Consider the following 15,500-nt stretch of genomic DNA (forward strand, 5'->3'; position numbering starts at 1 on the left):
TGTCAGTCAGATGTGAAAATCAATATCTCTGTACATCCAGTCCATGAAATGTTGAGCAAAGTTTGGGACAAAATTAGAACTGCCAGTTTCACATGGAAATTAAAAAAAAACACATCTTTCCACAACTCCAAACTTTTTCCATGTTGTACCCAATTCCAAGATAAAGTGAAGAGAGTGTACATGAACCATGACTCCACGCAATGTGATTGTTGGTCATGAAATAGGTCCAGCTTGTTCTAAATGTGTTAAATAATCAAGATTTAATTTATTGCTGCCACCATGACAAAAAAATGCTCAGTTTCTTGAGAAAAAGTTTCTTGTTTTAACAAGAAAATGCTATTTCCTTATTACGAAATTCATTATAATGATTAAGTTTTCTTACATTACCTTCACTGTGACAAACAGACCAAAACAGGCCAACCACTGGATTTTTAATAACAGATATTTCATTTTGGAATTCATCTGAGCAACTATTACTATTCCACCTTTTGGACATGAACTGCTAAGAAAGTCATCTTGTTACGACCCCTCCCTTTCTGCTTGCAGCGGTTTAATTGGCTACTTCCTGCAGGAGCTGGCAGTCAGGGAGGGTCGTTAAGGTAATGTGGTGACACCTGGGTAGGCCTCCACCAAGGCTATATCTACCAGTCTGGTTGCATTGTCTCTTTCTCTCTCTTAGGCTCTACAAACCCAAAACCAGGAGCCTGGTTATGGGTTTGTTTTGATGTGTTTTCCTGCATTCAACAGTAGCATACACATTCCTCACTCATCCATAGATTCCATTCACTACTAATGCAGTCACTCTCTTCACCTCATGCCTTTTGTAAATAGTTATGTTGTTTTATTTTCCAATACAACATTTAATTGGCACTTCAACCTGACTCGTCTCCCCTCTTTGTCACATTCACTGAGCTGGTTTGTGACAAGTGAGAGCTCGTCCGGGATAAACATAAGCAGTGTATACATGTAACCATGGTAACACGCATGCGCATCAGCTAGTAAGTTACATGGATTTTCCTCAGACAATCAGAAAGTGAAAAGTAGTTAAACAGTACTTTGCTGTGCCTGTGTGTCAGTCTGTCAATTTTAACTGTTTCTCATTAATAGTGAGTAAAATGTAATGACCGCAGAGTAATTATCTCCCTTGGAATATTACAATCCTGTTTCTACACCAGTCTGCCATTACTCATAACATGAGGTTTGGTTTTGACTGATAATATCGTAATGAATAATTTCTTCATATGCTCTTTTTGAATATCAGATAATAAAAATCAGCACATAATGTGTGCGTGTTTCCAGTTTTGGAGCTGAAAGGTGTATTTTTTTCAGTTTTGATAGATATTGATGTATCCATCTAACACTGGGTAAGACATTACACAAGCGAATTTTCTCAAATGTATAGACTCTTCCTTTAAACATATACTTGAAATATATACTGCTGGAGGAGTTAAGAGGTCATCAGACAGTATAGTGCAATAGCAGTCTGCGAAGGTTATGACATTTATTTTTACTGCATGTTTTTATAATAGGTTTTACTGCAGTTAAATACCATCTCTGTCTCCTCTGACTCTGGCTGTCTGTCACCCTAACACAATATCGCTTTCGCCTCTGCAGTTGTCTCACTAATTCTGCAATGACACCGGGTCCTTCTCGCTGCTACACAATCTTCACTTCACCTTTGTCCTCATAGAACAAATTAACGGCAGCCTGGAAACACACAGCCCCAGGCTCTTTCTGGGATGTGACATCACTCTAATACTGTTGTTAATGTACAAGTGGGAGGGAGAGAGGAGAGATGCTGTGACATTCACACTTCCTCCGCAGCACACTCATTTCCTCTCTAATCTTGACGGACATTTCACTCAAGTTCTCTGTCTCTCGATCGTCTCAGTTTCTACCACCTCGCCTCGTTTTCATCCCCTCATTTCTCTCAATGCCCACTCTCCCTCTCACTCTTTCCTCTATTTTTTACCTCACAGCCGCCGTCCTCTCTGCTTCCAGCACCTGTACCCGCCTCTTGAAACCACTGACAGCATAGACAGAAGCTGCGGAGGGCCAATTTCCTGAGTGCTGTTCACCGCTGGCACTCATTTAATTACTGCAGAGACAGAGGTGGGAGGCAGGGCCTGTCAGAGCTTTAGCCTGGATCAGTTTGGTCCCTCACAACTCCTGCTGTCCTAGGGGGGTAGCTGTAGGGGGGCTGTACCTGTCATATTCTATAGCTTCTATATGGGCCTGAGCTGACAACTAGAGATTAGCCGTCTTGATTGAAGTCCTGAGAGGCTTGGTAGCCATATGGCCGGGATACTGGATGAATGCCTTTTAAGTTTTTTTTCTGTTTCTTTTCACAGGCTCACACAAACATCTGAACCCTTTTGTGGGAATCAGTTGAGATTAAAAATGGTGTCAAATTGGATCAGTGGCATTGTGTTAAGATGAATATGTGCAGGTAATTCATCCCCCACAGATGTGTCCATGTGTCTCTCTAATTTGCGTATATTAAAACCAATTAAATAGCAGAAAACGATCTTACCACTGTTGGTTTGTATTTACTGTTTACCCCTCAAAACACTGTCAGTTAAAGTCCATTAAGTCCTACATTCAGTTTAATACCAACACTTTCATTATTGACAGCTGAGTATAGAGTAGTGATATAACACCTCAAGTCTAGCTCAATGTAGTTTTAAAAGTGGAGATTTTATTGCAATAGAATTGATGGTATTGCTTTTGTTATTTGAATCATTGTACCCTCAAAGTGGTAAAAAAAAACAGTCTCACTCCCACATTAATTTATACATGCTATTGAAGCCTGGTTTTTGCTTTGCTTTAAAAAGAGCATCACAAATAAAAAAATAAAAAAATCACCACAGAAACTTAATTTACAAAGTTTATTGCAACAGCAACAACATAATTCAAAATGATTGCCAATGAAACACAGATGCCAGAGCCAGATGAGCAGCTGATAGCTACATGTTGTGCCAAAAGAACAAAGCTATATTTTAAAGCCTATTTTGGAAAATCCACAAGACACACTAATGAATGATGAATACAGTGATTTAAAGTAGCACATGTTTAATTGTGTGTCATCTACACTCTAATTTTGATTATGATAATGTAATATAGATCTCCAAATGGAGCCCACCAGTCTACAGCGAGGTCAGAGGTCAGGGTGCACATTGCCTGCGTTAGCAACCTAGCTTAAGAGATGGTCTTTCTACTCACAATGCCACTGTGTTGCCTTGTTTTGTTGTCATTTTTAGCCATGCTGGTGGCCTAGCTCTTGGTCAGTATTGGTTGGTTCATCACTCTGGTCTGGACTGAAATATCTGAACAACTAGTGGATAAATTGCCAACTTACAGCATTGTTATTGTGAGCATGTTAGCATGTTGTTGTTAGCATTAAGCTTTCAGCACTGCCTAAGTACAGCCTCACTGTAGACTCTTGTTGTTTTATATTGTTTACCTGCAATTTGGCTGGCACTACCCTGCCTACTTTTCAAACCTGTATTTCAAACCACAAACTAACATGCCATTTTATTATTATGACTCTATAATGTCTCTTCTACATACTGTATAAGTAACAAGATCACTTTGTCCTTGGTCTGCCTAGGTTTCCATGTATTTCAGTGTTACCAAAAATAAACCACTGGTTAAAGTATAAGTAAATAAGAAATGAGAAAAAACTTTATACACAGGGATATTTAAAAAGCTGTTGTTGGGCAGGCCAGAAGATTTTTCAAGGTTTTAGTCTCAGGGGCCACATGACATTCATGGTACTGGCACCACATGCCATTGTTGAGTCTGTACATGATCACATTCATTCCCTTGGTCTGGTTTAATTTGTGCTACCACAGGAATGTTCTCTGTGACAGTTACTGTACGTTTCAGCCACAGTTTCTCAGTATTTTTTTATGTTTGGACTGAGCCCACACTGAGGATGGGAGCAGGATCTGTGGACATAACCATGGTAACACGTGTTTTTCCTTTGAAAACATAAAAAAACCCCATTGTTTGTTTCCCCTTTTTAAAAACAATACAACAACACATAATTTTCAAGCTTGCTGATGTTCAGCTGTGGTTTGACAGAGAAACTGTAGCCCCTGCTCTGTCTCTTTTTTGTGAACTCTTTACGCTGACATCAGAGTGGCCTGTTTTCCTTAAACATGTCAGGGTTGGATCCAGTCTGTCAAGTCTTCACAGTTAATGTGTGTGATGTTTCGTGCTTGTTGCTTTACAAGCCCTGAGAAATTAGACAGGTTGAAGGAACCAAGAGAGTCATTAATGCCGCCTCTACAGACTCCTCCACCCACCCACCCACACACACACACACACACACACACACACACACACACATACACATACACACACACACACACACACACACACCTCAGAACATGTTGGGCCAAGTCCCAGATTCAGCTCAACATGTCCTGACATAACTCACCAACATTGCATCCTGTACTCTAACAGGAACACAGCTTGAACTTCAGTTCCTCAGTGCGACTATTCACATCTATTCCACACACACACACACACACACACACACACAAACTACAGCACTACAGTGCACTTAAATCTCAGAAACAGGACAAGAGAACAATATAACTATAGAACATATTTGAGTTTTCTATCTCAGGATCCTCTTTATCTCTACTAGGAGAACGTCAGATCCCAGTGTTGTCACGAATGCAGAGGATGAAAGTGAAATTTGAGCTGATTGGCTTTATTCTCTTTCACCACCCACTTCAACCTCAGACATTAAATAGACTCACCGTCGGTCTGGCAGTCGCTCTACATGCCCTGGCATGTCTCCTGACACTGAGTCAACCAAAAATAACCTTAACTTTCACATGGTTAAGTATGATTTAAAGCATTTGTCTCCACAGTACAGTATCACAACCCCTCATATACTGTACAGTTCAGCAAGTTGTTCAGCTGTTTTTTTCCATTACTATATATCATATTTGTAGTTTAAAGGATAAGTACTGTCAAAAAGTCATAGAAAAAGACCATGTATGTGGCACCCAGCCTACTAAAGAAAAAAGGTTACAAACTGCATGGTTTCAATTTCTTAAAAACAGCAAATGTTTCACAAAAGGAGTAAATAGCGCATTTGTTGGGGACTGTTTTTGGCTGTGGATTAATACACATCTAGTGCACAAGTGAGTATTTACAGTGACAGGATGGTGTATGTGGGATTGACTCAAAATAAAACACAATGCCCATGTTCATGATGATGTCACCCAGAGCAACAGCATGGTTCATTTATGTGATTGTTATAGCTTTTAGACAACAATGGAGGTCTTGGAAGAGAGGAATAATCTTGGCTTTTGGTACACAGACAATATTTGTTTGTCGGATAAATTGTTGGTTTTGGTCTTCACAAGGGATTTGTATATTATAAGAGAAATATAGAAGACCATCACACTTATCCTTTAGTTGTGTGAAAGGACTGATTTAGTGATTTAAACAGGAGGAGTGTCAGATACAACAGAAGCAGTAAATCTTTTCCTGAGAAGAGGCAAAGTTATGACAAACCACCATGGACACAGATAAGTATGCATGAATTCCAACACACCTCAACATGGCATGAGCTCAACATGCTTATATTGCAGTAGCGGCAACTTCCTGAGTTCCTTTTAAATCTTAAAATTAAATCAGGTATATCTCCCTTTTATCATGGCTCCTTGCTGACATCTGGGCTTTCACTTCCTTGATCCAAGTTAATGTTTGCCTGTCTCAGCTGGCAAGCAAAGGCATGGGGGTTATACTGAAACCAATAACTGGTATTTTTTTTTCATACACTATTATTTAAAGTGCTCTGACCAAAAGAGGTCAAGGGTTACGTCTAAACCAAACTTTAATTATATGCTGTCACTAATTATAGGTGAGGTAAGCAACACTTCATACTGTCTGGGTGTCAAGATGTATGATATGACTCCTCGGCATGTCAATGGGGTGCATTTTTCACACTTCACTTGACAAAAATAACACAAAAACACAAAGTTTAATATGTCTGACATAACAAAACAGAGGTTATGAGTTGGATTTGGTATATATGAAAATCTGACAAGGGAAATGTGTGGGTAAAAACTTCAAAAAATAAATTACATTACATTTACAAGGTTCAATATTTTCATGGGAAGCACAAAAATGTCCTGCAGTCATGACTTATACTATCTACAAGTGTACACACGCTTCTATCTTATGGACAATCTTGACCTTCATGATGGCAGCAGCGCAGATACTGCATGGAAAATCCAACAAACCAGTGAGTCACAATGAGGTATCTTATTGCATGTTTGGAGTCTCTGCTGCGCTTATATCTCCGCAGATCTGACGGAGAGAGCTGTGTACTTTGGGTTTAGCTCATCTACTTATTGCCTGTAAAACTATAGCTTGTGTCATGAATAGCAGCTCGCAATCAAATGGCAGCTTGCGTGGGCCCAGACTGGATTTGATCCCCAGCTGTTTGAGGCTGTTTAAAGCGTGAGTCACATTGAGGATTTTAGGTAGCACCATCATTGACTCACTCACACACATGCACACTATCTCTTCTCTCTTTCTCTGTATGCCTATCTCTCTCTCTCTCTCTCTCATTTTTAGCCCGGAGAGAGGGCGGATCCAGTGTGGCAATATTTCCTTCAAGCTGAGACACAGTATTCTGACAGGAGCCAATGATAAAACCTGTTCCTTCTTATCCACATGAATGATAATGTTATCATAGACTTTCTATTGGTCTTTGAAGTTAGACTGTGAGTAATACTGTTATGTGGCAGACAGACAGACTTCTTAAGAAGGCTACACAAGGCAGTGAAAAATAAACATAGAGGCTCTGAATTAAGCATAGAAACTTTTTTTTTTTTTTGTGGTGATTTTACGATTATGGGATTATGTGAGGGCAAAAAAAGTTCCGTGGGGAAAAGCTGAATCCAGAAAGACATTCCTTTAAATCTTTTGTTATCCCATTCAGCTGCTGTAGATGTTTTCTGATTTCTGAGGATTAGATTTTATGTTTGAGAACGAAGGAAACCTAAAACACATCCAGTCAAGATAATATATTTGAATTTAGAATATGGCTACACTACTGAATGCTCAAACTTTCCTCACTTACTCACTATAGAAAGGCAATAAAATATGTCTTCTGTAAAATGTCCATTTCAGCAAAACTAAAAATAACAGCCACCCCTCAACCAATCAGAATGAAATATTCACTTAGGGCATAATATAATATGGTATTAATCTAAGATGAGCTGTAGCTCATAGGATGCCACAGTCTAGTACACACAGAATTACATTGAGTATGCGTGAAGACTCTGTCCCAGATAAAGTGCGAGGAACATGTATGTAATATTCATTGAATGTTACATATTTATATCTCACATAAACGTGCTGCAGACACTGCGCTATGTGGTCTGCTCAGGCTGCACGGCTGCATGTGTGTGTGTGTCTGCAAGTGTATAATGACTCAGCCATGGGGCACTGAAACTTTGCCATTCCACCAGGGAAAGTCAGCAAGTCACTGCACAAGACTAGAAACGTGCCACATGCAATATGCCACATACACAGCAGCCGGTCAGCATGTGCAGTGTGTCTGTCCACTGATCCACACACAACTACAACATTTACAGGAATTATACAACCTTTAAATGGAGCTACATCTGTTTAAAAGCTCAAATAATTGGAAAGATTGAAGAAGTCACTGCTCTGTCTTGCCAGTAAAAATGGAGATTTTCAAACAATCTTAAAAGAATGCACCACCACAAATCTGTCTTGGAATATCAGCAAGTATCGCTGATATGCACCAAATGACAATGCAAACATACTGATGATCTGCAGGTATGAAGTTCACCATGTCTTCTGTCATAGTTTAGCGTGTTAGCATGCTAAGATTTTCAAATTAGCACTGAACACATATACAACTGGGACTGATGGTCATGTCATCATTGCAGGTATTGAACAAGCAGCAATTTGGTCTGATGCTGGTGCTGGATGGAAAGTGTGGTGAACTGACTGTGCCATCCCCGGAGCCATGCCACTAGCATGTCAAGTTTGTATGGATAATTTTAAGACATTCTTATGCTGTGACTCTGAATCCACTGTAACATCTGACTACCACAGCCATGCAAACTTTTCAGAGTCACTTTTCCAGGCTACAGGCTTTGAATCCTCGAAAGATTGATTTATGATGGAGTATTTCTTTAAAGGCATTCAGGGTCTGGATCTGGCTTTATTATTATGTAATGGCTTAAGATGAACATCCTTAAAAGGTCATGCGGGTCATCAGCAAATAAGTTATATGCGGCTAAGCAGGTGTATCTTATATCTTGGTCTTGCTTTTTAGAGCCCAGACGACTGTAATATGGCGACGTACAGTAACTGCTGGCAGGATACCTAATACAGTGAGCGTGTGTGGTACTGTGAGTGTGTGAAAACCTTGACATCAGAGACTCACGCACCTATTTTTTGCGCTTTTATATTTTAAGGTTGGAGAATATTATGAGAAAATTTCAAACAAATGTCTTAAGCTGTTCAGTTCACTAACTTCTTACCTGTGTTTCAGCAACACATGAAGGTGCTGAAGGGAACATTCAGGAATCACATTTCAAAACTGGACTTGACTGGTCTTGCCAAGCCCCTCACTATCTCAAATGTCACTGCTATAAATACACACACACAGACACACACACACACACACACACACACACACACACACACACACACACATAAGGAAATGCATACACTGCTATATGTGGTTTATATTGTTCAACCCATAGACACATAATGGCACGCACTGTATGAGTCTTTCCTCCTTTTCCCTGGCCTCACAATACTGAGGAACTGAGTCACTGGGCTTGGAAAGCCTCATGTATGAGTGGAAAGAGGAAGTGAATAATTTGTACATCAATATGTACAGCGACGGACAAGTTTAATCCCTCCAACTCAAAGATGGTTTATGCTGTGCATTTTGTCTTGCCAAGCACAGAACATGAATAACTCAAGACGTTCTGGAGAGCTATGAGTGTGAATAAGCATAATGGAATATACTGTAGCTACAGAAAAAAAAAGCTGTACAGTGCTTATACTAGGGCAGCTTTGCTCCGAGGATCCATCTGGTCTTAAACCTCAAAATGAATTAAGTAAATACAGAGAGAGTTAAGCCGAATCAGAAGGAAGGGGAAAAAAACATATAATACAGGACAGCAACTGTAGAAAAGGAAAAAGGTTCATGGGGCAGTCGGTGTGCATGTTGCTCCATTTTTTGTGAGGGAGTCAAGGCCAAGCCACAGCACACAGCACACCAGTCCAATGTAAAAGGGAGGCTGGGACAACTTCCTGCTTCAATCAGCATCAACATCAACAGAGAGAGAGAGAGAGAGAGAGAGGGAGAGGGAGAGAGAGCATCATGGAAAGTTTGTGGCTTTCTCAGATTAGTCTCTTCCTGGTGACTGTGGACATAAGTTGGAAGGGTGTGGAGAGTTTCACTGACTTGTTTTTCTGAAAGGTGATTACTCCCGTCTGAGCCACACCCACACGCTCACGGCACAGTGACGTCACTCATGTCGTAGACCCAGATTTGCATTCAGTAGCCTGAGACATTTCGACATTCTTGTAGTGTCGAGTTGTATATGTGACAACATCACTAGACAGCTGCTTTTTCGCTCCCCCTAATAAACAAGAATAGTCCAGTGAAGGCATAATAATGTCGCAGTGTTTTTTATTACTTATTTTATTACTGTTATGTACTGTACAGACAGAGACGAAGTGTACAGATTCTTTAGTTTAATAAAAGCAGCCACACCATACCGTAAAAATACTTCTTTAAATTACAAGCCTGTATACATGCTCAACATTTTATATAGCAGCCACTGCGGCCACAAGTGAAATTTATGGTAATAATGGTAAAAACTGAAACATTGCATAACCATAGCACACTTATAAACTTTTCTAAGAGGAAAATTGTGTTATTTTTTCTTTCAAAGGCAATCTTACTTTAAGTATCAAAATGATTTGTAAAATTCGTAAAACAGCTTCTTTTCATTTATATGATCATTTTTATGGATCATGTATTAGTCTGCAAGTGGACTTTTCATTACATGGCTGGTCAAGGTGGAGATAATTATAACTATTCTCTGAACTGGTGATTAGTTTAATATGTAACTTTAATCTTCATAGTACCCTCTACCTATAGCTGTCTCTATAAATGTTATGAAGTAAAACATATTTTCTTGCTGTAATCTTTCCTCCTGTTCATACTGACCATTAGAAGATCCTCTCTAAATGTACTTACAATGTAAGTGATGGGGGACTAAATCTACAGTCCACATTTTGAGCTAAAAATATTTAAAAGTTTATCTGAAGATAATATGAGGTTTCAGCCTCAAATAATGTGGATATCAGTCTTTTTGTGTCTCAATGGACAGTGTTTCCCTGTTCAGCTGCAGTGGAAGTAAAGCAACAAAAAGGGGAAATTTGGCACTAAAAAGACTTTAACTTTGAAAGATATCTACTTGATTTGACTACTTTGGATGACTGAAGCCTCATTAGCTTTAAGTAAACTTTTAAATGCATTTTTACACAGAAGGAGAACTGCGTCATTTACATTTAAAGTACATTAAGAAGGGATCTCTTAATGGGCCATATGAATAAGAGGAATTCAGCATGAAAAACGTGTGCAAATGTTCACTTGAGCACTTGACTATTGTTTTAGGACATACTTGACAAATTGTTTCAGGTTTAGCACAATGAGTAGAAATATGTTAAATGGGTCAGGTACTGAGAAATCCCAATGATTTTACAGTACAAAGGGACACACTTCACTGACAATGAGTCTGCACTGAAATGATAAGCCAGCTCCTGCTCAAAGAGACAGATAAATATCTGTGGACGTTAAGGGAATGTTCAGGTCTGTGCATGTGTGTGTGTGTGTGTGTTTATGCATGTGCTGGGAATGTAAGACTGTTGTTTTGTCTAGTGTCTGGATGAATACAGCCTATGTTGGTTTAACGTTTTGTATGACCTGCAGATGTTGGTGTCTTTGCTGGTGGGGTGTGTATCTCTTTTGTACCGTCATCTGTGCCCAAGCTTGTACATACATAACACCTCGTGTATTCATCCTCATGAATGAGCATATTTGGGAAAAACTCGCAGGAACTCTGCCCACACTAGCAAGCAGCCAAGGTCTCTCTCTTCCCGACCTGACATTCTTTCCCCTACTGTAGTTCACGTGCGGTTTCAAGATAAAAGCCGCCATTCATTAGTCTAACTGAGGGCCCAACGCAACGACAGGATACCCCACCCTTGTCTGGCAGTAACTGGGGCCATATTTTACCCAGCGCTGGTGGCCATACACATTAAAAACAACTTGTACCACAGGGCACTTACTGCAGTCTGTGTGTGTGTGTTTCAGGTGTACTATGTCCACAATATTTCTTGAACTTTCACTATACCGACAGGAAAAAGAATGTTTGGGGGTTTCCAGGCTCAGTCGCCCTTCACTAGCTCTCTCTGTTGTTGCATGTATTCTTTCTCTTTCTCTTTTATCCCATTTGACTTTTATCTCCTCCGACGGGCTGCCAAAACTCAACCACACACCCCCACACACTTTGTCAGTAATGAGGCATTTGCCTGTCCACAGCTGGGTGTGTGGTACAGATGTGTGCTATCGTGCTTGCTTGCAGATCTCCTGCTTGCTCCACTGCTGCTGAACTCCCAAGAGGAAAATCCAGAGCAGGAGTAATGGGGACAGAAGCCGACAGCAACTACTACCGTGTAGCGTTTGTGAATCATCTCCACACAGTGCAGCTAACTTGTGTCACCTGAACACATTACCATTAAAGTGATACTGCGCTTAAAATCTTTATTTTGAGTATCAAATACTCAACACATGTATACTTGAAAGGTGGCTGTAAAAAACGGTTGTTGCTCTATCTTTTATGGATCACAACCGCAGTGGTTGGCTTGATTTCATGTCAGTTACAATGGATTCCAACATGGAGTAGTTGTTATGATGAATAAAATAATCAAAACATGCACAGAAACCTCTCAAACCACTCCTGCAGCATAAACCACTTCTCTACTGTCTATAAAATACTCCAAACACTTAATTTCCCCCATATTATGCTCCTAACATGCTTCCTCTGTTTCAAAGCTCTTGCACAACCCTGTCAGTTTTACAAGTTGGTGAATCTGCCCCATTTGTTTGTCTTACATTTCTATTTGAGGTTACTGATTGATAGGCTGCTAAAGCTACTAAAAAGCTTGACTGAGTCACAGACATTGTGAAATATTATTGCCGTAGTTTGGCAAAAATATGAATGCTTGAAGCTTGGGGACTTTACTAATTGGGAGCAGAGAATGGAATCATACTGAAGAAGTGACAGAGAGGTTTGCATGGCTGTTTTGATTGTGAAACTGTTCTTTTTTATTTTGGTTTACAGCTTTGCATAAAACAACACAAGATCATAATGAAAACATGGTCTTCCATAGAACTCCTCCTCCAAAGGAAAGTCCAACTTCAGTGGATTTGTCACTAAAGTTAGCAGACTTTCGGTAAATATTTCTCAAGAACAAATCCATCAACTTGACTGGATTTCACTGTGAGAAATGTTTATGAGTTTTCTCCTGAAGTCTTTGCTTACATACTGTAATTACAAAATATAAACGAAAGCAAACATCTCTGATATTAATACACGTTTAACAGAAAACACAAGAACATGACCTGCATCTTTAAAGCCTCAATATACCCAGCGCTCCAACTGTCACGTATAATAATCGAATACAACTACAAGACTTGAATATTACACTGTCTGCACTGGGTCAGTGACACTACATGACATTTCACTCCACTGCTATGAGAACATTAGAAGTGGAATGTGGGAGTAGTGTGAAAAGTCACAGCTGGGGTAAAGCTAACCTAGTTTTGATTGAAATAATGTTGTGTCCAGTTATTAATGAAATTCTCACATTAAGCCACAATATGTGCAGCTGACGAAGGTATGTGTTAGTTTACATCAGTAAAATGTTCAGATTTTCCTGGAACACACTGAAACTCTCCACCATCTCATAAAATAGCAAGGTGGTGTGTAACTGTGGGCGAAACTGTTACTCTGAATGTGTGTGTGTATATGTGATGAAGTGGTAGGGGTGCATACATGTGTGAACTTGTATATGATTTGAAGAGTTTCCTGTCCATATGTGAGGACTGTCATTTAACTTGAACCGCCGGTGAGTCACAGTTTTGTGGTAGTAGTTATCAAGAAGCCAATCAGAGGTGACACATTTCAGTTTTATAACATTATATCTCACTACTGCTTTACAAAGTATGAGAAAATCCTGCTCTAAACAAAAGTTTATTCTTCATCAGTAACATGAATTAACAGAAATTCATGTAGGTTATTTCCCACGCTGCTATGTTGTACATGTGAAACCATTCCTTAAAGAGACCGTCAGACTATAAAGGACACAAATAAACACATTGTGTGTGTGAAGTAGTGGTCACAACTCACACACCAGGGTATTGCGTCCATTTGCTGAGGAGATTTAGACTCAAAATACTGTCTTAAAACAGTTACACGGTCAGATAAGTGACAGCAGGTCAATACTGGAGATGAATTCAAGTTAACAGCATGATTAAATCAAATCACTATTAAACTGATTATTATGCTATTATTGTTTGTGTGTTTTGGGGACACATGCATATACACATTTTGTATGCATTTTTATACACCTTTAGGCCAGTGGTTGAACCAGTCAGTGTGGCCCTGGTGTGTTTGATTGCATCACGATTGAAACACTCAGTGGGTCATCACAACTGTGTCTGCAACAAACAAAGCATGGCATCAGTCTGTACTTTTCCACTGATTTTAATGAGCACGTAGGGACCGGCCTCTGACAAGAAAGCAGATTTCTCTGCTTCCTGGCGTAGCGTTGTCTCCTCAGTCTTCAGTGGGGTCACACCAGTTGAACTTCTTCTTCAGCTGATTGAAACTCTTCCTGTTTCCAGCCACATACCTGCTAAGCTGCACATATACACACACAGAGCAAGAAAGACCCGAGCACAGAGGTGATATCCCTCACTAAGGTATTGTAAACAGTCTTGCTGTCTCTTCCTGTTTCACACAGACATGTACACACAAACACCTGACCTGACCTGAAATACAGCAAGACTTCGAACACACACACAACATTATGGTACAGTAAATAATCTGACACCTGCAGGGCCCAAATGGTTTTTTTTACAAACAGCAGTTTAACTTGCAAATTTAGTTTTTGGTAAAAAACAAACCAAAAAAAGAAGACTAAAGTAGTTTGTAAATATGTATTAAACTGAAATAAACTATTATTTCTAATAGACTGCAGCTAATGAGATAAATAATGGATTGTTGGACCCACAGCTTGATTTACCATACTTACATTACCTAAAAAATTAGAGAATTGGGGGATACTTTCAAAACATCACTGTCTAATGAAAATCCTTAAGCTCCAAATTTGGTGAATTTGGTTTTTCAAATAAACTGAAGGATTTAGTGTTACTTTGTGGATTGATCAAATTCTGCTACTTTTAAAGCTAAAAAAAATCCCCATTGGATATTGTGTTTCTGGGGGGGGATTTTTGCCTTTATTAGAGAGAGAACAGTAGAGAGCTGACATGAAATAAATGGAGGAAGATGAGGGTTGACGTGCAACAAAGGTCTCTGGCCAGACTCTCGCTGAGGACATTGCGATTACATGGTTAACACTTTAAATCCCTTGGCCTCAAGGACACCCCATTTCTGTATGAAACAAGGATTATGAGTACATAACCGGGATAGATCTATCGAGTGCAGAAACTTGAGGGCCATTTAAACTGGCTTTTTTCCTTAAATGGTGCAAAAAAAACTTTTACAGAAGCTGTTTATTTCATTTAATTTGTTTTTTTCACTTTTATCTGTAGCAGTATTGCAGATTTTAGGCAAGGTAAGTTTATCTGTATAACATATTACATACACAAAGGGTACTTTAAAGTGATTTACATCATGCATTAAAAACAAACAATAAATACATCTTAAAATATTACAATACAAATCAAAAGGATATAAAGAAAAATTTAAAAACAAAGATCTTAATAGATAGGTAAAGATTTCAGTGCCAGGTAGATAATGGTAAGTGCTTTAGGTTTAGTCAAAGGTTGGAGAACATAGATGTATTTTTTAACCCTGATTTAAAGACAGTGATAGTCAAATTCGGGACAAATATATATTCAAGCTCCATGGTCCTGTATATCGATATACTGACAATTTCTAATTGTGACTGGATAGACAGAGTGAGTTACCATGTTTTTGTCATTATATGTTAGGCTACTGACTATAATTATCTGTGCACATACATGTGTAAAAACCCAAATGAATATGGCGTCTGTCTCGTGATATTCTACAGATGTTGGTCCTCAGAGAATTAGGCAAAAAAAGCTTTTAAATACGATGCCCCTTCTTCCTGGAATTGTCAGTGCTGATTACGGT

This window comes from Thunnus maccoyii, chromosome 23 (assembly GCF_910596095.1).
Source record: "Thunnus maccoyii chromosome 23, fThuMac1.1, whole genome shotgun sequence".
NCBI lineage: Eukaryota > Metazoa > Chordata > Actinopteri > Scombriformes > Scombridae > Thunnus > Thunnus maccoyii.